Here is a 20,205-nt window from a genome sequence, read left to right as displayed (position 1 = left end):
ATATTGCTCCCCAAAACACTGATTACACTGCGAGAGGCAGACTGAACGGCGGGTTTGCTTACTAAAATGGCGGACGTAACGTCACTATTGCGAACTTCACTTCAGTGGAGACGATTTCTGCGGAATGGTCCATCTTGTTCCTCTAGTACCTTTGGGTTTAACGGTCGCCGAGGGAGGGAGCGCCCGAGGGACGGAGCGTCGCCGCCGCACAAGGAGGAGACAGAGGGAGCGCGGGGTGTGGGGGAGACAGAGGGAGCGCGGGGTGTGGGGGAGACGGGGTTGCGGGGCCCGGGCGGGAGGGTAGACGGTGGATGGACAGGGGAGGCGTCGAGGGGAAGGGGGAGATGGAAGGAGGGCACGGGGAGGGTTGGTGCATGGGATAGATGGGGAGAGGGGTACAGGGGAGGGTCGGCAGTGAGGGGAGGGGGCACTGGGGAAGGTAGATGGTGAGGGGCAATAGACAATAGGTGCAGGAGTAGGCCATTCAGCCCTTCGAGCCAGCACCGCCATTCAATGCGATCATGGCTGATCACTCTCAATCAGTACCCCGTTCCTGCCTTCTCCACATACCCCCTCACTCCGCTATCCTTAAGAGCTCTATCCAGCTCTCTCTTGAAAGCATCCAACGAACTGGCCTCCACTGCCTTCTGAGGCAGAGAATTCCACACCTTCAACACCCTCTGACTGAAAAAGTTCTTCCTCATCTCCGTTCTAAATGGCCTACCCCTTATTCTTAAACTGTGGCCCCTTGTTCTGGACTCCCCCAACATTGGAACATGTTATCTGCCTCTAATGTGTCCAATCCCCTAATTATCTTATATGTTTCAATAAGATCCCCCTCATCCTTCTAAATTCCAGTGTATACAAGCCCAATCGCTCCAGCCTTTCAACATACGACAGTCCCGCCATTCCGGGAATTAACCTAGTGAACCTACGCTGCACGCCCTCCATAGCAAGAATATCCTTCCTCAAATTTGGAGACCAAAACTGCACACAGTACTCCAGGTGCGGTCTCACCAGGGCCCGGTACAACTGTAGAAGGACCTCTTTGCTCCTATACTCAACTCCTCTTGTTACGAAGGCCAACATTCCATTGGCTTTCTTCACTGCCTGCTGTACCTGCATGCTTCCTTTCATTGACTGATGCACTAGGACACCCAGATCTCGTTGAACTCCCCCTCCTCCTAACTTGACACCATTCAGATAATAATCTGCCTTTCTATTCTTACTTCCAAAGTGAATAACCTCACACTTATCTACATTAAACTGCATCTGCCATGTATCCGCCCACTCACACAACCTGTCCAAGTCACCCTGCAGCCTTATTGCATCTTCCTCACAATTCACACTACCCCCCAACTTAGTATCATCTGCAAATTTGCTAATGGTACTTTTAATCCCTTCGTCTAAGTCATTAATGTATATCGTAAATAGCTGGGGTCCCAGCACCGAACCTTGCGGTACCCCACTGATCACTGCCTGCCATTCCGAAAGGGACCCATTTATCCCCACTCTTTGCTTTCTGTCTGTCAACCAATTTTCTATCCATGTCAGTACCCTACCCCCAATACCATGTGCCCTAATTTTGCCCACTAATCTCCTATGTGGGACCTTGTCGAAGGCTTTCTGAACGTCGAGGTACACCACATCCACTGACTCTCCCTAGTTACATCCCTAGTTACATCCTCAAAAAATTCCAGTAGATTTGTCAAGCATGATTTCCCCTTCGTAAATCCATGCTGACTCGGAATGATCCCGTTACTGCTATCCAAATGCTCAGCAATTTCGTCTTTTATAATTGACTCCAGCATCTTCCCCACCACTGATGTCAGACTAACTGGTCTATAATTACCCGTGTTCTCTCTCCCTCCTTTCTTAAAAAGTGGGATAACATTTGCTATCCTCCAATCCACAGGAACTGATCCTGAATCTATAGAACATTGAAAAATGATCTCCAATGCTTCCACTATTTCTAGAGCCACCTTCTTAAGTACTCTGGGATGCAGACCATCAGGCCCTGGGGATTTATCAGCCTTCAGTCCCATCAGTCTACCCAAAACCATTTCCTGCCTAATGTGGATTTCCTTCAGTTCCTCCATCACCCTAGGTTCTCCGGCCCCTAGAACATTTGGGAGATTGTGTGTATCTTCCTCAGTGAAGAAAGATCCAAAGTAACGGTTTAACTCGTCTGCCATTTCTTTGTTCCCCATAATAAATTACCCTGCTTCTGTCTTCAAGGGACCCACATTTGCCTTGACTATTTTTTTCCTCTTCACGTACCTAAAAAAACTTTTGCTATCCTCCTTTATATTATTGGCTAGTTTACCCTCGTACCTCATCTTTTCTCCCCGTATTGCCTTTTTAGTTAACTTTTGTTGCTCTTTAAAAGAGTCCCAATCCTCTGTCTTCCCACTCTTCTTTGCTATGTTATACTTCCTCTCCTTAATTTTTATGCTGTCCCTGACATCCCTCGTCAGCCACAGGTGTCTCTTACTCCCCTTAGAGTCTTTCCACCTCTTTGGAATAAATTGATCCTGCAACCTCTGCATTATTCCCAGGAATACCTGCCATTGCTGTTCTACCGTCTTCCCTGCTAGGGCCTCCTTCCAGTCAATTTTGGCCAGCTCCTGCCTCATGCCTCTGTCATCCCCTTTGCTATACTGTAATACCGACACTTCCGATTTTCCCCTCTGCCTTTCCATTTGCAGAGTAAAACTTATCATGTTGTGATCACTGCCTCCTAATGGCTCTTTTACCTCTAGTCCCCTTATCAGATCAGGATCATTACACAACACTAAATCCAGAATTGCCTTCTCCCTGGTAGGCTCCAGTACAAGCTGTTCTAAGAATCCATCTCGAAAGCACTCTACAAACTCTCTTTCCTGGGGTCCATTTCCAACCTGATTTTCCCAGTCTACCTGCATGTTGAAATCTCCCATAACCACCGTAGCATTACTGTAGTCCACGTCCACTCCCCCTGAAACAGTCTCCCACCTTCGCTCGACCTGGACCCTTGGCGTGACAGCCTCACAATAGGTCCGGTCGAGGAAACTCTGAGGTCATCCAACTGCCTCTCCAACTCCACCACACGTCCCTGCAGGAGCTGCACCTGGACACAGTTCTTGCAGGTGTAGCTCCCAGAAGCTCCAGCGACGTCCCTGTCTTCCCACATCCTGCAGGAAACACACTGCACCAACTTTTCCGCCATCACCTTGTGCCTATAACCAGCTCTGGCTTAAACACCTCTCCCCCCTCTCCCCTCCCCCCCTCTCCTCTCCCCCCTCTCCTCTCCCCCCTCCTCCGCTCCCCCCTCCTCCTCTCCCCCTCCTCCCCCCCTCCTCCTCTCCCCCCCTCCTCCTCTCCCCCCCTCCTCCTCTCCCCCCCTCCTCCTCTCCCCCTCCCTCCTCCCCCCCTCCCTCCTCCCCCCCTCCTCCTCTCCCCCTCCCTCCTCCCCGCCCCTCCCTCCTCCCCTCCCTCCTCCCCCCCTCCCCCCCTTCCCCCTTCCCCCCCTCCCCCCCTTCCCCCCCCTTCCCCCCCCTACCCCCCCTCCCCCCCTCCTCTCCCCCCCCATCCTCTCCCCGAAGCGGAAGTGTAGTCGCCGTCGCCGTCCTCTCCCCTGTCCTCTCCCCCTCTCCCCTCCCCCCTCTCCTCTCCCCCCTCTCCTCTCCCCCCTCTCCTCTCCCCCTCCTCCTCTCCCCCCCTCCTCTCCCCCCCCCATCCTCTCCCCGAAGCGGAAGTGTAGTCGCCGTCGCCGTCCTCTCCCCTCTCCTCTCCCCCTCTCCTCTCCCCCTCTCCTCTCCCCCCTCTCCCCTCTCCTCTCCCCCCTCTCCTCTCCCCCTCTCCTCTCTCCTCTCCCCTCTCCTCTCCCCCCTCTCCCCTCCCCCCTCTCCTCTCCCCCCTCTCCTCTCCCCCCTCTCCTCTCCCCTCCTCCTCTCCCCCCCTCCTCCCCCCTCCTCCTCTCCCCCCCTCCTCCCCCCCCTGCTCCCCCCCTCCCCCCCCTCCCCCCCCTCCTCTCCCCCCCTCCTCTCCCCGAAGCGGAAGTGTAGTCGCCGTCGCCTCTCCCGCTGTTTGATTTCATTTATAACAAAGACATTTATTTAAAATGAGGAATGTGATTTTTATTAAGTTTGATTTTATTTATTTTAAAAAAGCTGCTGCTCTATAGATAAGTTTATTTCCTTTTCAACAAAGAACGCTGTTTATTTTAAAGTAAAAACGCGGTTTTTTTCATTGGGTTTCACCCTCCCTGTTAGCGCCCGATTGGTTGGGTCCTTACGTGGTACCTCCCCTCCTCCCTCCACACCTCCCTCCCTCCCCCTTCCCTCCCCCCCTCCTCCCGGTTACAATGGAAACCCTACGAGGACGGGCCCAACGGGGAAAGAGGGGTACTGGGAAAAGGGGAGTTCCCCCATCCACCCCCCTTCCCCCCTCCCTCCCCCCTCCCTCCACCTCCCCCCTTCCCCCTTCCCCCCTCCCCTCCCCCCCTTTCCCTCCCCTCCTCCCTCCACACCTCCCTCCTCCCTCCCTCCCCCCTCCCTCCCCGCCTCCCGGTTACAATGGAAACCCTACGAGGACGGGCACAACGGGGAAAGAGGGGTACTGGGAAAACAGGTGGTCCCCCTCCCCCCTCCCTACCCCTTCCCTCCCCTCTCCCTCCCCCTTTCCCCCTCTCCTCCCCCTCCCCTCCCCCCTCCCTCCCACTCCCCTCCTCCCTCGACTCCTCCCTCCCCCCTCTCTCCCCCTCCCTCCCCGCCTCCCGGATACAATGGAAACCCTACAAGGACGGGCACAACGGGGAAAGAGGGGTACTGGGAAAAGGGGAGGTCCTCCTCCCTCCCCCCCTTCCCTCCCCCTTCCCCCTCCCCCTTCCCCCTCCCCTCCCTCCCCTCCCTCCCCCACCCTCCCCCTCCCCCCTACCCCCTCCTCCCCTCTCCCTCCCCCCTCCCCTCCCCTCCCCCCTCCCATCCCACAACGGGAAAGAGGGGTACTGGGAAAAACAGGTGGTCCCCCTCCCCCCTCCCTCCCCCCTCCCTCCCCCGCCTCCCGGTTACAATGGAAACCCTACGAGGACGGGCCCAACGGGCACACTTGTGCTAGTCTATCTATCTATATACTACTAAAACTCAGATCTTGTAGCGTTGTATATATATTCCACTGATGTCGGCTGAATACGGCAATTCCGGCAAAACGGTTAACCGTAGCGCCACGAACCGCCACGAACCGCCTTAATCAGCATGCGGTTCGCTGCTGGAAAATGGTATTTTTATTTATTTCGGACGCATATTTTTAAAGTTACAGAGGTCTAAAGGTGCTGCCCCCCCCTCATTTATCGAAGTTTTGACAGAAGGGGGGCGCTGCGGTCCGGCAGTGCACAGTACGCATGCGCGGAATCTCCTCACTCTGTACTCAGCACGCATGCGCGACATCTCCTCACTCGCACCAAAACAATGGACGCCGTTAGCGGCGCCAGCCCGCGATCACCGGCTCACCTCACCTCTCTCCCCTTGCTTCTCTCCTCTCTCCAACACACGGGAGAACATCTCCCCGCTATCCCCCCCCCCCCCGGGCTCCCTCCCCCCTCACTCTCTCCCCCCTCCACAAATACCGCCCCATCTCTCATCACCCTCCCCCCCTCCATCCTCAACACCTCCCTCCCTCCACCACTCCCTGGGTGTGGGCACGGGCCCAACGGGCCCGCTTTGAACGGGCACACTTGTTCTAGTATACTATTAAAACTCAGATCTTGTAGGTTTGTATCAGGATTTGTGTATATATCAGTGATTCCGGCAAAACGGTAAACCGTGGCGCCACGGTTTTTGCACCGCCTTGATCACCAACCTCCCGGCTGACCGGCCGAGATATTTTCATTTAATTTGTTCGTATGTTTTTTAAGTTACAGAGGTTTTAAAGCGCTGCCCCCCCCCCTATTGAAGTTTCATTAGGGGGCGCTGCGATGCGGATTTAGTCTTCAGCGTGTGATGTCACAATGGACAAGCAGCTGCTATTGGGTGTCTGCTCCTTACAAATTTACATCTTTTTATTTTTAACCTTTTTTTTCAAGGTCTTCAGCTTGTGACGTCACAATGCTTGTGTGAGATGGTTGCAACATTGTTGCGAAAGGCAACTGATTGCTTTTTAAAGTTGTGTTTTTTATTGCAAGTCATTTAACATACACAGATCAGCATGGGGCCCCTATGCTCGTGGGCAACCGGGGCAAGTGTTTCGAAAAAAGAAAGGGGAGGTCCCCCTTCCCCCCTCAACCCCTCCCTCCCCCCTTCCCCCCTTCCCTCCCCCCTCCCTCCCCCCTCCCTCCAACTCCCCCCTTCCCCCTTCCCCTCCCACCCCTTCCCCCCTCCACTCCAAACCCCTTCCCCCCTCCCCTCCCCTCCCCACCTCCATCCCCCTCCCCTCCTCCCTCCCTCCCCCCTCCCTCCCCGCCTCCCAGTTACAATGGAAAACCTACGGGGACGGGCCCAACGGGGAAAGAGGGGTACTGGGAAAAGGGAAGGTCCCCCCCTTCCTCCATACCCCTCCCCTCACCCCTCCACACCTCCCTCCTCCCTCCCTCCCCCTTCCCTCCCCCCCACTCCCCTCCCGGTTACAATAGAAACCCTACGAGGACGGGCCCAACGGGGAAAGAGGGGTACTGGGAAAAGGGGAGGTCCCCCTCCCCCCTTCCCCCTCCCTCCCCCCTCCCACCACCTCCCCCCCTTCTCCCCTCCCCCCTTCTCCCCTCCCCCCTTCTCCCCTCCCCCCCTTCCCTCCCCTCCTCCCTCCACACCTCCCTCCTCCCTCCCTCCCCGCCTCCCGGTTACAATGGAAACCCTACGAGGGCGGGCCCAACGGGGAAAGAGGGGTACTGGGAAAACGGGTGGTCCCCCTCCCTCCCCCCTTCCCCCTCCCCCTCCCTCCCCCTCCCCCCTACCCCTTCCCTCCCCTCTCCCTCCCCCCTTCCCCCCCTTCCTCCCTCCCCCCTCCCCTCCCCCTTCCCTCCCCCTACCTCCCCCTCCACACCTCCCTCCTCCCTTCCCTCCCCCCCACTCCCCTCCCGGTTACAATGGAAACGCTACGAGGACGGGCCCAACGGGGAAAGAAGGGTACTGGGAAAAGGGGAGGTCCCCCTCTCTCCCCCTCCCCTCCCCCCTCCCCTCCCCCTCCCCTCCTCCCTCCACTCCTCCCTCCCTCCCCCTTCCCTCCCTCCCCTCCTCCCGGTTACAATGGAAACCCTACGAGGACGGGCCCAACGGGGAAAGAGGGGTACTGGGAAAAGGGGAGGTCCCCTTCCCTCCCCCCCTACCCCCCTCCCTCCCCTCTCCCTCCCCCCTCCCCTCCCCTCCCCCCTCCCTCCCCCTCCCCCTCCCTCCCCCCCTATCCCCCTCCCTCCCTTCTCCCTCCCCCCTTCCCCCCTCCCCCCCTTCCCCCCCCTCCCCCCCTCCACACCTCCCTCCTCCCTCCCTCCCCCTTCCCTACCCCCCACTCCCCTCCCGGTTACAATGGAAACCCTGCGAGGACGGGCCCAACGGGCACACTTGTGCTAGTCTATATACTATTAAAACTCAGATGTTGTATATATATATGTATATTCCACTGATGTCGGCTGAATACGGCAATTCCGGCAAAACGGTGAACCTTAGCGCCACGATTTTTGAGCCGCTTTAATCAGCATGCGGTTCGCTGCTGGAAAATGATATTTCTATTTAATTCGGACGCATATTTTTTAAGTTACAGAGGTTTAAAAGTGCTGCCCCCCCTGATTTATCGAAGTTTTGACAGAAGGGGGGCGCTGCGGTGCGGCAGTGCTCAGTACGCATGCGCGGAATCTCATCACTCTGTACTCAGCACGCATGCGCGGCATCTCCTCACTCGCACCAAAACAATGGACGCCGTTAGCGGCGCCAGCCCGCGATCACCGGCTCACCTCTCCTCTCTCCCCTTGCTTCTCTCCTCTCTCCCACACCCGGGAGAACATCTCCCCGCTATCCCACCCCCCCCCCCCGGGCCTTTGAATGATGCGATCTCCCGAAGCCACCACCCCCAACGGACTTTTCAAAGATCCGATCACCCGCACACCCCCCCCCCCGGGCCTTTAACTGATGCTAAGAGTGTGTCTGGGAGATAGAAAATGGGGGGGGGCTGAGAATGGGGAATGGGACAACAGGGGTAGTGCGGAGGGGACTTGGTGGTGGGGGAAAGAGGGGTAATGGGAAAAGGGGAGGTCCATATCCCTCCCCTCTCCCCCCCCTCCCTCCCCCATCTCTCCCCCCCCTCCCTCCCTCCACAAATACCACCCCATCTCTCATCACCATCCCTCCAACCTCCATCCTCAAAACATCCCTCCCTCCACCACTCTCTCAATTCACTCAACACCTCACTCCCCCAAACCTCACTCTCCAACACTCCCCCCTAAACTCCCTCACCCCCTCCCGGATACAATGGACGGGCCAAAGGGGAGAGTGTGGGGAGAGTAAGAGTGGGGATGGGGGACGAGAGAATGGGAGAGTGGGGAGTGGGCCCAACGGGCCCACTTGGTCTAGTATACTATTAAAACTCAGATCTTGTATGTATATATATATATTCCACTGATGTCGGATGAATACGGCAATTCCGGCAAAACGATGAACCGTAGCGCCACGATTTTTGTACCGCCTTAATCAGCACGCGGTTCGCTGCTGGAAAATGATATTTCCATTTAATTCGGACGCATATTTTTTAAGTTACAGAGGTTTAAAAGTGCTGCCCCCCCTCATTTATCGAAGTTGTGACAGAAGGGGGCGCTGCGGTGCGGCAGTGCTCAGTACGCATGCGCGGAATCTCCTCACTCTGTACTCAGCACGCATGCGCGGCATCTCCTCACTCGCACCAAAACAATGGACGCCGTTAGCGGCGCCAGCCTGCGATCACCGGCTCCCCTCTCCTCTCTCCCCTTGCTTCTCTCCTCTCTCCCATACCCGGGAGAACATCTCCCCGCTATCCCCCCCCCCCCCCCGGACCTTTGAATGATGAGATCTCCCGAAGCCCACACCCCACCGGACTTTTCACTGATCCGATCCCCCGCACCCCCCCCCCCCCGGGCCTTTAACTGATGCTAAGAGTGTGTCTGGGGGAGAGAAAATGGGGGGGGGGGGGCTGAGAATGGGGAATGGGACAACAGGGGTAGTGCGGAGGGGAATTGGTGGTGGGGGAAAGAGGGGTACTGGGAAAAGGGGAGGTCCATATCCCTCCCCTCTCCCCCATCCCTCCCTCCCCCCCCTCCCTCCCTCCACAAATACCACCCCATCTCTCATCACCCTCCCTCCACCCTCCATCCTCAACACATCCCTCCCTCCACCACTCCCTCCCCCTCGATCACTCCACACCTCCCTCCCCCAAACCTCCCTCTCCCTCCCTCCCCCCTTCACTCCCTCACCCCCTCCCGGATACAATGGACGGGCCAAAGGGGAGAGTGTGGGGAGAGTAAGAGTGGGGATGGGGGACGAGAGAATGGGGGAGTGGGGAATGGGCCCAACGGGCCCACTTTGTCTAGTATACTACTAAAACTCAGATCTTGTGTTATATATATATATATATATATATATGCGCGTAACAGCGGTTTCTCTGATTTCGTCAAAACGGTGAACCGTAGCGCCACGATTTTTGCACCGCCTTAATCACCACGCGGTGATCTGTTGCAAAATTGTTTTTTATTTAATTCGGTCGCATGTTTTTTAAGTTACAGAGGTTTTAAAGCGCTCCCCCCCCCCCTAAATTATAGGGGGCGCTGTGGTGCGGATTTATTGAAGGTCTTCAGATTATGATGTCACAATGCCCCTGTGAGATGGGGGATACATTGTTGCGAATACAGGCGCTGTGGTGCGGATTTATTGAAGGTCTTCAGCTTATGATGTCACAATGCCCCTGTGAGATGGGTGATACATTGTTGCGAATACAGATCGCCGTGAGAAGCACTTGGTCAAGTCAAGTCAAGTCAATTTTATTTGTATAGCACATTTAAAAACAACCCACGTTGACCAAAGTGCTGTACATCTGATTAGGTACTAAGGAAAAAAAAGAAAAGAAACATACAATGGCACGCAAACAGTTCACAGCACCTCCTCAATGAGCCTCAAACGCTAGGGAATAGAAATAGGTTTTGAGCCTGGTCTTAAAGGAGTGGATGGAGGGGGCAATTCTGATGGGGAGAGGGATGCTGTTCCACAGTCTAGGAGCTGCAACCGCAAAAGCTCGGTCACCCCTGAGCTTAAGACCGGAAACGATAGGGAATAGAAATAGGTTTTGAGCCTGGACTTAAAGGAGTGGATGGAGGGGGCAATTCTGATGGGGAGAGGGATGCTGTTCCACAGTCTAGGAGATGCAACCGCAAAAGCTCGGTCACCCCTGAGCTTAAGACCGGAAGCTTAGTGACCGGAAAGTGTGTCTGGGGGAGAGAGATCGTTGCGGAGGGGGCTTGGTGGTGGGGGAAAGAGGGGTAATGGGAAAAGGGGAGGTCCCCCTTCCCCCCTCAACCCCTTCCTGCCCCCTCCTTCCCACCTCCATCCCCACTCCCTCCTAAAACTCCTCCCCCTCCCTCCCCAACTCCCTCACCCCTAACTCCCCCCGTCCCCTCCATCCCTCCCTCTCCCATACCCCTCTCCCTCCCTTCCCTCTCCTCCCCCTCCACACCTCCCACCCTCCCCTTACCCCCCCCCCCCCCCCCACTCCCCTCCCGGTTACAATGGAAACCCTACGAAGACGGGCCCAACGGGGAAAGAGGGCTACTGGGAAAAGGGGAGGTCCCCTTCCCCTCTCCCTCCTTCCCCCCCTCCCCTCTTCCCCCCTCCCCTCCCTCCACCCCCCCTCCACCTCCCCTCCTCCCTCCACACCTCCCTCCCTCCCCTCCTCCCGGTTACAATGGAAACCCTACGAGGATGGGCCCAACGGGGAAAGAGGGGTACTGGAAAAGGGGAGGTCCCCCTCCCTCCTTCCCCCCTACCACCTCCCCCCTTCACTCCCCCTTCCCCCCTCCACTCCCCCCCTCCCTCCCCCTCCCCTCCTCCCTCCACACCTCCCTCCTCCCTCCATCCCCCCCTCCCGGTTACAATGGAAACCCTACGAGGACGGGCCCAACGGGGAAAGAGGTGTACTGGGAAAAGGGGAGGTCCCCCTTCCCCCCTCAACCCCTTCATCCCCCCTCCTTCCCACCTCCATCCCCACTCCCTCCCCCCCTCCTCCCCCTCCCACCCCAACTCCCTCCCCACTAACTCCCCCCCTCCCTCCTTCCCTCCATCCCTCCCGCCCCCAATCCCTCCCCTCCACCCTTCCATCCCTCTCCCCTCCCCCCTCCTTCCACCCTCCCTCCCCCCCTCCCCGTTACAATTGAAACCCTACGAGGACGGGCCCAACGGGGAAAGAGGGGTACTGGGAAAAGGGGAGGTCCCCCTCCCTCCCCCCTTCCCCCTCCCCTCCCCTCCCCCCTCCCCTCCCTCCCCCTCCCCCCTACCCCCCTCCCTCCCCTTCCCCCTCCTTCCCCTCCCCTCCTCCCTCCACACCTCTCTCCTCCCTCCCTCCCACTTCCCTCCCTCCCCTCCTCCCGGTTACAATGGAAACCCTACGAGGACGGGCCCAACGGGGAAATAGGGGTACTGGGAAAAGGGGAGGTCCCCCTCCCTCCTCCTCTCCCTCCTCCCTTCCCCCCTACCCACCTCCCTCCCCTCTCCCTCCCCCCTTCCCTCCTCCCTTCCCCCCTCCCCTCCCCCTTCCCCTCCCCTCCACACCTCCCTCCTCCCTCCCCCTTCCCTCCCCCCCACTCCCCTCCCGGTTACAATGGAAACCCTACGAGGACGGGCCCAACGGGCACACTTGTGCTAGTATACTACTAAAACTCAGATCTTGTATGTATATATATTTCACTGATGTCGGCTGAATACGGCAATTGCGGCAAAACGGTGAAATGTAGCGACACGGTTTTTGTACCGCCTTAATCACCATGCGGTTTGCTGCTGGAAAATGATGTTTTTGTTTAATTCGGTCGCATGTTTTTTAAGTTACAGAGGTTTAAAAGCGCTGCCCCCCTCATTTATCGAAGTTTTGACAGAAGGGGGGCGCTGCGGTGCGCCTGCGGTCAGTACGCATGCGCGGAATCTCCTCACTCCTCACTCGCACCAAAACAATGGACGCCGTTAGCGGCGCCGGCCCGCGATCACCGGCTCACCTCTCCTCTCTCCCCTTGCTTCTCTCCTCTCTCCCACACCCGGGAGAACATCTCCCCGCTATCCCCCCCTCCCCCGGGCCTTTGAATGATGCGATCTCCCGCACCCCCCCCCCGGACCTTTCACTGAAAGCCGTTTCTTCAATTGCCTTCAGCGTGTGACGTCAAAAAACTCGCACAAACCCCCTCCTACTGATTTATTGAAGGCTTTCAGCGTGGCACCTCTCCTCTCTCCCCTTGCTTCTCTCCACTCTCCCAAAATGATGCTAAGAGTGTGTCTGGGGGAGAGAAAATGGGGGGGGACTGAGAATGGGGACCGGGGAGTGGGACTCCGCCCAAGGGGAGAGTGTGGGGAGAGTAAGAGTGGGGCTGGGGGAGGAGAAAATGGGGGGTGTGGCGACGGGCCCAACGGGCCCGCTTTGAATGGGCACACTTGTTCTAGTATATTACTAAAACTCAGATCTTGTATGTATTTTTTTTTGGGGTTTGACCTGAATTATTTGATATATTTATTTGTTCGTATCAGCGATTGCGGCAAAACGGTGAAAAGTAGCGCGACGGTTTTCGAACCGACTTAATCGCCAACCTCCCAAACGACCGGCCGTGATATTTTCATTTGATTTAGTCGCATGTTTTTTAAGTTACAGAGGTTTTAAAGCGCTGCCCCCCCCCCCCCCCTTTTCCGGGGGGCGCTGCGGTGCGGATTTAGTCTTCAGCTTGTGATGTCACAATGCCCCTGTGAGATGAGCTCGAGCTGCCCCCCCTCCCCCCCCCCTTCAGCGTATGATGTCACAATGGACAAGCAGCTGCTATTGGGTGTCTACTCTTTACAAATTTACATCTTTTTATTTTTAACCTTTTTTTCCAAGGTCTGCAGCTTGTGACGTCACAATGCTTGTGTGAGATGGGTTCTACATTGTTGCGAAAAGCAGCTGATTGATTTTAAAGTTGTGTTTTTTATTGCAAGTCACTTAACATACACAGATCAGCATGGGGCCCCTGTGCTCGTGGGCCACCGGGGCAAGTGTTTCGAAAAAAGAAAGGGGAGGACCCCCTTCCCCCCTCAACCCCTTCCTCCCCACTCCTTCCCACCTCCATCCCCACTCCCTCCCCCCCTCCACCCCAACTCCTTCCCCATCCCTCCCCACCTCCCCCACCTCTCGGGGACGGGCCCAAAGGGGAAAGAGGGTTACTGGGAAAAGGGGAGGTCCCCTCCCTACCCCCTCCCTCCACTTCCCCCCTTCTCCCCTCCCCCCTTCCCCCCTCCCCTCCCACCCCTTCCCCCCTCCCCTCCCCCCTCCATCCCCTCCCCTCCTCCCTCCCTCCCCCCCTTCCTCCCCGCCTCCCGGTTAAAATGGAAACCCTACGAGGACGGGCCCAATGGTGAAAGAGGGGTACTGGGAAAAGGGGAGGTCCCCCTCCCTCCCCCCTTCCCCCCTCCCCCCCTTCCCTCCCCTCCACCCCCTTCACTCCCCTCCTCCCTCCACACCTCCCTCCTCCCTCACTCCCCCCTCCCTCCCCGCCTCACGGTTACAATGGAAACCCTACGAGGACGGGCCCAACGGGGAAAGAGGGGTACTGGGAAAACGGGTGGTCCCCCTCCCTCCCCCCTTCCCCCTCCCTCCCCCTCCCCCTACCCCCTCCCTCCCCTCTCCCTCCCCCATCCACACCTCCCTCCTCCCTTCCCTCCCCCCCACTCCCCTCCCGGTTACAATGGAAACCCTACAAGGACGGGCCCAACGGGGAAAGAGGGGTACTGGGAAAAGGGGAGGTCCCCCTCCTTCCCCCCTCCCCCTCCCTCCCCCTACCCCTTCCCTCCCCCCACTCCCCTCCCGGTTACAATGGAAACCCTACAAGGACGGGCCCAACGGGGAAAGAGGGGTACTGGGAAAAGGGGAGGTCCCCCTCCCTCCCCCTTCCCCCATCCCCTCCCCCTCCCTCCCCACTACACCCTCCCTCCCCCCTCTCCCCTCCCCCTCCCCTCCTCCCTCCTCCCTCCCACCCACTTCCCTCCCTCCCCTCCTCCCGGTTACAATGGAAACCCTACGAGGACGGGCCCAACGGGGAAAGAGGGGTACTGGGAAAAGGGGAGGTCCCCCTCCCTCCCCCTTCCCTCTCCCCTCCCTCCCCCTCCCCCCCTCCCTCCCCTCTGCCTCCCCTTCCCCCCTCCCCTCCCCCTCCCTCCCCCTCCCCCCTACCCCGCTCCCTCCCCTCTCCCCCTTCCCCCCTCCCCTCCCCTCCCCCTCCCTTCCCCCCCTCCCCTCCCCCCTCCACACCTCCCTCCCTTCCCTCCCCCCCACTCCCCTCCCGGTTACAATGGAAACCCTACGAGGACGGGCCTAACGGGCACACTTGTGCTAGTATACTATTAAAACTCAGATCTTGTGAATATATCAATATGTTTGTTACATGTTTATTTGTATCAGTGATTTCGGCAAAACGGTAAACAGTCGCGCCACGGTTTTTGCACCGACTTGATCACCAACCTCCCAGCTGACCGGCCGCGATATTGTCATTTAATTTGGTCGCATGTTTTTTAAGTTACAGAGGTTTTAAAGCGCTGCCCCCCTGATTTATCGAAATTTTTACACAAGGGGGGCGCTGCGGTGCGGATTAATCTTCATTGTGATGTCACAATGCCCCTGTGAGATGAACTCGAGCTGACCCCCCTTCCCCCACCCCGCGGTATTCAGCGTGTGATGTCACAATGGACAAGCAGCTGCTATTGGGTGTCTGCTCTTTACAAATTTACATTTTTTAATTTTTAACCTTTTTTTTCAAGGTCTTCAGCTTGTGACGTCACAATGCTTGTGTGAGATGGTTGCTACATTGTTGCGAAAGGCAACTGATTGTTTTTTAAAGTTGCGTTTTTTATTGCAAGTCACTTAACATACACAGATCAGCATGGGGCCCCGATGCTCGTGGGCCACCGGGTCAAGTGTTTCCCACCCCTTCCCCCCTCCCCTCCCCTGCCCCCCTCCATCCCCCTCCCCCCACTCCCTCCCCGCCTCCCAGTTACAATGGAAACCCTACGGGGACGGGCCCAATGGGGAAAGAGGGGTACTGGGAAAAGGGGAGGTCCCCCTCCCTCCCCCTTCCCCCATCCCCTCCCCTCCCTCCCCACTACACCCTCCCTCCCCCCTCTCCCCTCCCCCTCCCCTCCTCCCTCCTCCCTCCCTCCCACTTCCCTCCCTCCCCTCCTCCCGGTTACAATGGAAACCCTACGAGGACGGGCCCAACGGGGAAAGAGGGGTACTGGGAAAAGGGGAGGTCCCCCTCCCTCCCCCCTTCCCTCTCCCCTCCCTCCCCCTCCCTCCCCCTCCCTCCCCTCTGCCTCCCCTTCCTCCCTCCCCTCCCCCTCCCTCCCCCTCCCCCCTACCCCGCTCCCTCCCCTCTCCCCCTTCCCCCCTCCCCTCCCCCTCCCTTCCCCCCCTCCCCTCCCCCCTCCACACCTCCCTCCCTTCCCTCCCCCCCACTCCCCTCCCGGTTACAATGGAAACCCTACGAGGACGGGCCCAACGGGCACACTTGTGCTAGTATACTATTAAAACTCAGATCTTGTGAATATATCAATATGTTTGTTACATGTTTATTTGTATCAGTGATTTCGGCAAAACGGTAAACAGTCGCGCCACGGTTTTTGCACCGACTTGATCACCAACCTCCCAGCTGACCGGCCGCGATATTGTCATTTAATTTGGTCGCATGTTTTTTAAGTTACAGAGGTTTTAAAGCGCTGCCCCCCCTGATTTATCGAAGTTTTTACAGAAGGGGGGCGCTGCGGTGCGGATTAATCTTCATTGTGATGTCACAATGCCCCTGTGAGATGAACTCGAGCTGACCCCCCTTCCCCCACCCCGCGGTATTCAGCGTGTGATGTCACAATGGACAAGCAGCTGCTATTGGGTGTCTGCTCTTTACAAATTTACATTTTTTAATTTTTAACCTTTTTTTTCAAGGTCTTCAGCTTGTGACGTCACAATGCTTGTGTGAGATGGTTGCTACATTGTTGCGAAAGGCAACTGATTGTTTTTTAAAGTTGCGTTTTTTATTGCAAGTCACTTAACATACACAGATCAGCATGGGGCCCCTATGCTCGTGGGCCACCGGGTCAAGTGTTTCCCACCCCTTCCCCCCTCCCCTCCCCTCCCCCCCTCCATCCCCCTCCCCCCCCTCCCTCCCCGCCTCCCAGTTACAATGGAAACCCTACGGGGACGGGCCCAATGGGGAAAGAGGGGTACTGGGAAAAGGGGAGGTCCCCCTCCCTCCCTCCCCTCCCTCCCCTCCCCCTCCCTCCCCTCCCCCCTCCCCCCTCCCCCCTTCCCCCTCCCCCTTCCCCCCTCCCCCCCTTCCCCCCTCCCCTCCCCTCCTCCCTCCCCCTCCCCTCCCCCCTCCACACCTCACTCCTCCCTTCCCTCCCCCCCACTCCCCTCCCGGTTACAATGGAAACCCTACGAGGACGGGCCCAACGGGGAAAGAGGGCTACTGGGAAAAGGGGAGGTCCCCCTCCCTCCCCCTTCCCCCTCCCCTCTCCCCTCCCCCCTACCCCCCTCCCTCCCCTCTCCCTCCCCCTTCCCCCTCCCCCCCTCCCCTCCCCCTCCCCCTCCCCTCCTCCCTCCACACCTCCCTCCTCCCTCCCTCCCCCTTCCCTCCCTCCCCTCCTCCCGGTTACAATGGAAACCCTACGAGGACGGGCCCAACGGGGAAAGAGGGGTACTGGGAAAAGGGGAGGTCCCCCTCCCTCCCCCTTCCCCCTCCCTCCCCCCTCCTTCCCCCCTCCCTCCCCCTTCCTCACCTCTCCCTCCCCTTCCCCCCTCCCCTCCCCTCCCTCCCCTACCCCTCTCCCTCCCCCCTCCCCCCCTTCCCCCCTCCCCTCCCCCCCTCCCTCCCCCCTCCACACCTCCCTCCTCCCTCCCTCCCCTTCCCTCACCCCCACTGCCCTCCCGGTTACAATGGAAACCCTACGAGGACGGGCCCAACGGGGAAAGAGGGGTACTGGGAAAAGGGGAGGTCCCCCTCCCTCCCCCTTCCCCCTCCCTCCCCCCTACCCCCCTCCCTCCCCTCTCCCTCCCCCCTCCCCCCTCCCCTCCCCCTCCCCTCCTCCCTCCACATCTCCCTCCTCCCTCCCTCCCCCTTCCCTCCCTCCCCTCCTCCCGGTTACAATGGAAACCCTACGAGGACGGGCCCAACGGGGAAAGAGGGGTACTGGGAAAAGGGGAGGTCCCCCTCCCTCCCCCTTCCCCTCCCCCTCCCTTCCCCCTCCCCTCCCCCTCCCTCCCCATCCCTCCCCCTCCCCCCTCCCTCCCCTCTCCCTCCCCTTCCCCTCTCCCCTCCCCCCTCCCTCCCCCTCCCCCCTCCTTCCCCCTCCCTCCCCCTCCCTCCCCCCTCCCCCCCTTCCCCCTCCCCTCGCCCCTCCCTCCCCCTCCCCCTACCCCCTCCCTCCCCCCTCCCTCCCCCCCTTCCCCCCCTTCCCCCCTCCCTCCCCCCTCCACACCTCCCTCCTCCCTCCCTCCCCATTCCCTCCCCCCACTCCCCTCCCGGTTACAATGGAAACCCTACGAGGACGGGCCCAACGGGCACACTTGTGCTAGTCTATCTATATTTATCGAAGTTTTGACAGAAGGGGGGCGCTGCGGTGCGCCTGCGGTCAGTGCTCCTCACTCTGTGCTCAGCACGCATGCGCGGCATCTCCTCACTCGCACCAAAACAATGGACGCCGTTAGCGGCGCCAGCCCGCGATCACCGGCTCACCTCTCCTCTCTCCCCTTGCTTCTCTCCTCACTCCCACACCCGGGAGAACATCTCCCCGCTATCCCCCCCTCCCCCGGGCCTTTGAATGATGCGATCTCCCGCACCCCCCCCCCCCCCCGGACCTTTCACTGAAAGCCGTTTCTTCAATTGCCTTCAGCGTGTGACGTCAAAAAACTCGCACAAACCCCCTCCTACTGATTTATTGAAGGCTTTCAGCGTGGCACCTCTCCTCTCTCCCCTTGCTTCTCTCCTCTCTCCCAAAATGATGCTAAGAGTGTGTCTGGGGGAGAGAAAATGGGGGGGACTGAGAATGGGGACCGGGGAGTGGGACTCCGCCCAAGGGGAGAGTGTGGGGAGAGTAAGAGTGGGGCTGGGGGAGGAGAAAATGGGGGGTGTGGGGACGGGCCCAACGGGCCCGCTTTGAACGGGCACACTTGTTCTAGTATATTACTAAAACTCAGATCTTGTATATATATTTTTTTTGGGTTTGACCTGAATTATTTGATATATTTATTTGTTCGTATCAGCGATTGCGGCAAAACGGTGAAAAGTAGCGCGACGGTTTTCGCACCGACTTAATCGCCAACCTCCCAAACGACCGGCCGTGATATTTTCATTTGATTTAGTCGCATGTTTTTTAAGTTACAGAGGTTTTAAAGCGCTGCCCCACCCCCTTTTCAGGGGGGCGCTGCGGTGCGGATTTAGTCTTCAGCTTGTGATGTCACAATGCCCCTGTGAGATGAGCTCGAGCTGCCCCCCTCCCCCCCCCCCTTCAGCGTGTGATGTCACAATGGACAAGCAGCTGCTATTGGGTGTCTACTCTTTACAAATTTACATCTTTTTATTTTTAACCTTTTTTTCCAAGGTCTGCAGCTTGTGACGTCACAATGCTTGTGTGAGATGGGTTCTACATTGTTGCGAAAAGCAGCTGATTGTTTTTTAAAGTTGTGTTTTTTATTGCAAGTCACTTAACATACACACGGTACGGTAGCGCAGCGGTAGAGTTGCTGCTTTACAGCGAATGCAGCGCCGGAGACTCAGGTTCGATCCTGACTACGGGTGCTGCACTGTAAGGAGTTTGTACGTTCTCCCCGTGACCTGCGTGGGTTTTCTCCGAGATCTTCGGTTTCCTCCTACACTCCAAAGACGTACAGGTATGTAGGTTAATTGGCTGGGTAAAGGTAAAAATTGTCCCTAGTGGGTGTAGGATAGTGTTAATGTGCGGGGATCGCTGGGCGGCACGGACTTGGTGGGCCGAAAAGGCCTGTTTCCGGCTGTATATATATGATATGATATGATATGACAGATCAGCATGGGGCCCCTATGCTCGTGGGCCACCGGGGTAAGTGTTTCGAAAAAAGAAAGGGGAGGTCCCCCTTCCCCCCTCAACCCCTTCCTCCCCACTCCTTCCCACCTCCATCCCCACTCCCCCCCCCCTCCACCCCAACTCCTTTCCCATCCCTCCCCACCTCCCTCACCTCTCGGGGACGGGCCCAACGGGGAAAGAGGGGTACTGGGAAAAGGGGAGGTCCCCTCCCTCCCCCCTCCCTCCACCTCCCCCCCATCCCCCCTCCCCCCCTCCCCCCCTTCCCCCCTCCCCTCCCACCCCTTCCCCCTCCCCTCCCCCTCCATCCCCCTCCCCTCCTCCCTCCCTCCCCCCCTTCCTCCCCGCCTCCCGGTTAAAATGGAAACCCAATGGTGAAAGAGGGGTACTGGGAAAAGGGGAGGTCCCCCTCCCTCCCCCCTTCCCCCCTCCCCCCCTTCCCTCCCCTCCACCCCCTTCACTCCCCTCCTCCCTCCACACCTCCCTCCTCCCTCCCTCCCCCCTCCCTCCCCGCCTCCCGGTTACAATGGAAACCCTACGAGGACGGGCCCAACGGGGAAAGAGGGGTACTGGGAAAACGGGTGGTCCCCCTCCCTCCCCCCTTCCCCCTCCCTCCCCCCTTCCCCCTCCCTCCCCCTCCCCCTCCCCTCTCCCTCCCCACTTCCCCCCTCCCCCCTCCCCCCTCCCCCCCTCCGTCCCCTCCCCCATCCACACCTCCCTCCTCCCTTCCCTCCCCCCACTCCCCTCCCGGTTACAATGGAAACCCTACAAGGACGGGCCCAACGGGGAAAGAGGGGTACTGGGAAAAGGGGAGGTCCCCCTCCTTCCCCCCTCCCTCCCCCTCCCTCCCCCTACCCCCTCCCTCCCCCAACTCCCCTCCCGGTTACAATGGAAACCCTACAAGGACGGGCCCAACGGGGAAAGAGGGGTACTGGGAAAAGGGGAG

Source organism: Rhinoraja longicauda, chromosome 44 (assembly GCF_053455715.1).
Source record: "Rhinoraja longicauda isolate Sanriku21f chromosome 44, sRhiLon1.1, whole genome shotgun sequence".
In the NCBI taxonomy this organism is placed as follows: Eukaryota; Metazoa; Chordata; class Chondrichthyes; order Rajiformes; family Arhynchobatidae; genus Rhinoraja; species Rhinoraja longicauda.
This window is presented reverse-complemented; position numbering follows the sequence as displayed.